The sequence below is a fragment of the Microtus ochrogaster genome, chromosome 4, assembly GCF_000317375.1.
Source record: "Microtus ochrogaster isolate Prairie Vole_2 chromosome 4, MicOch1.0, whole genome shotgun sequence".
NCBI classification, from domain to species: domain Eukaryota; kingdom Metazoa; phylum Chordata; class Mammalia; order Rodentia; family Cricetidae; genus Microtus; species Microtus ochrogaster.
In genome coordinates this window covers 41615733-41618554 of record NC_022011.1, presented here as the reverse complement: position 1 = coordinate 41618554, position 2822 = coordinate 41615733, and the positions used below count along the sequence as shown (strand labels likewise).

Below are 2822 nucleotides of genomic sequence, written 5' to 3'. Positions count from 1 at the left end.
AGAAAGTCAGAGGAAAGCGGCTCCTGGCTCCCAGCGCTGAGCCTTCCTGCACAGTGGCAAGCACCCAGGTTAGGACCCTCTTACTTGTATTCATAAAAACAAGACCCTGGGTCTAAGATGATATCAAACACCCCTGCCTTTATTACTGGAAATGACAGAATGCTAAAACATGTTTTGTGTTTATTAACATACCCTCATGTGCCCATTCCTGATTTTATCTTTCTCACTCACAGATTGTATTCCCTGACGTTAATAATTTACCAGAAAACTAATTTACCTAAACTCTAACCCAGTTTATTTAAAATAACAGTAGCTTTAAGAAGGTCATACTCATGGGTTTATGCTACTTTCCACCATGGGCCTTTGGGGAGCACTTTGCTTTTTAATTTTCCTGCGCAAAACTTGGGGACAGGAGCAAATGTAAGTAAAATGAGCCATCTTTCCTTTCCTGGGCTTCTTACCTTTGGTGAGTGAAAAGGAGACATTGGTTGTATCGATATAATAATAACTGTCTGCTCCTGATATAATGATTGGGTAGTCTCAGCTGACCATGAGAGCTGTGGGCACATCTGGATTTGATGAACGGCTAACAACAAAACAGATCCCATGAGACGGTTACCGTTAACAGTGACAGAGATGATTATTCATTCCCTAGTCAACAGATGTGCAGAGGAAAACCAAGATAATCAATTAGATTGGCAGTTATTACCTACATGTACTTGGTGCTTAGTTTGTGCTTTTCTTGGTCTAAGTGCAGTTAAGCGGGTCTAACTCAAATACGGTGTTGTTATAAAATCAACCGCTGAATTTTAATTATTGATGTAAAAGATTATTTTATATTGGGTCATGATGTATTTGCACTACAGAAGAAATGAAAAACTATGATTGTAATAACTTCTACATCATAAACGAATTTGTCCTAATTTTCTTGCTACCAGAATCCTGTCCATGTAAACAGTGTGAACATTTTAGGATTGGCAGTTAACTGAATGCTACCTCACTGAACTTAATCTTTTCTGTTGTTTGTTTTAAGATGAGGTTTCACCATGTTGTCTAGGCTAGACTCAGATCATATGCCCACGTGAACCTCTGCCTTCTGCCCCCTGCTAGCTGGTACTCTAGGCTAGACTTTAGCACATACATTTCCTCCTGTCTTTGTCACAAATGCGTCTGTGCAAATACAAGTGTAAAAGAAACGTGCACTGATACCATAAGCTTGCACAGGCGTCTACTCTGAGATTTCACTGCAAGGCCACACTCACCCCACTACCTTAGCTACCTTTATTATTCTGATTTAACAGACAAGCAATTGCAGATCAGGGACATCCAGATTAAGCCCCAAAACATGGACCCTCATGATTATTGCCCAGGGGTCTGCAGAATTCTCCTGCTCTACCCCATTGGCCCACGCTATAAAAGTTTTTCCTCTCTCCAAGACCATGAGGAAGTGTGCTATGACAGCACAGTAGTTGATCACTTTGACTGATTGAGCACATTTTTTGATCCTCATCCTAGTTAGGTTTCTGCCATTGTGACAAAAGACTGGACAAGGCCACTAAAAAAGAAATGAATTGTGCTCAGATGTCAGAGGTTTTAGCCCACCACCCCAGGAAGGGTGTGACAGCCAGGACAGCTCCTATGGGGCAGCTCAGGAGTAGAGAGAGAATGCTTGCTCTCAATCTCAACCTCTCCCAAAAGCCTGAACCCCATTGCACGAGGTGATCTAAGTGACGTTGTCCTTATCCACATTCATGTGGATGGCATCTTTTAGGTAATCCTCCCTGAAACCAGCATAGGCACAGCTGGCCAGATGTATTTACTAAGCTCCAAGAAGAGGACAATCTAGTCATCCGTCATTACACCTACTTTGTAATGGGTTCTGAGGGCAGGAGGAGATGTTTCTAGAGCTTGAATTGTATTTGAAGAAGCAGAAAAATGAATGAGTCAGTCTATGAAAATTAATGAGCCAATGAGGAACGAACAAGCCAATGGAGTAACAAATGAGTGAATGACAGATGAATAAATATGAAGGCAGTTTCCGGAATGTGAAGAAAGCATCAGGAGAGAACAGAGACCGAAGGCCCTTGTTTATGTCTATGGACTGATAAGGTTCTCTGTCAATGGTGATGTGCATATAGAGCCTGGAGGAAAAGAGGGGATGCCGTGCACATGTCTGCAAAGAAAACATAAACAACCCTAGTGATACCTTCCTGTGCAAGCTCAGCGGCCTGAGCTTCTGAGAGTGCAGAGAAAATACACAAGATGAAATTTCCTCGCATGTGCAGACTGCATTGTTGATGCCCAATACAGACCAAAGTTCATCTGAAGGGAAGCTCCACTGGGAACATTTAAAAATATGTATATATTTGTGTATGTGAGGGGGTACGCATGCCCATTACACTGCAGTTGTGGGGAGGTCAAAGGGCAGCTTCTAAGAGTCAGTTCTCTCCCTCTCCTATGTGGGTTTCCAGGATCAAACTCAGGCCATTGTTCTTGGTGCCTTTACATCTCGATTACTGCCTTTCTAAGTAGACACCAACATCTTTGCTGTTACTGGGGTTTAATTACAACCTGTTTCATGCTGGAAAAGTTAAGTTTTCCATCATAATAAATTTTGGCTTTCAAAATTTAATTCTAGTTTGATTTTTTACAACACATGTAGTAATAAGAGCAGCAGCGCTGCGTCCCCAGCACCCCAGCTGCACCCCGGCCGCCTGGCTAGCTTATGCCCCAAAATAACAACACACAAACTGTATTCATTTAAACACTGCTTGGCTCTTTAGCTCTAGCCCTTTTCTCGGCTAACTCTCACACCTGGACTA

The 2822-nt window shown here is 42.3% G+C and overlaps 1 protein-coding gene across 1 annotated transcript in view; it reads left to right on the top strand.

The window, feature by feature from the left end:
* The first annotated feature begins 328 nt into the window (after positions 1 to 328).
* Positions 329 to 2822, top strand: part of LOC101987187 (complement C5-like) — a 21611-nt gene continuing 19117 nt past the window's right edge. The window contains exon 1 of the mRNA XM_005345995.2: positions 329 to 420. The gene's annotated coding sequence lies outside the window, so the exon portion shown is untranslated. The remainder of the gene's footprint in view (positions 421 to 2822) is intronic.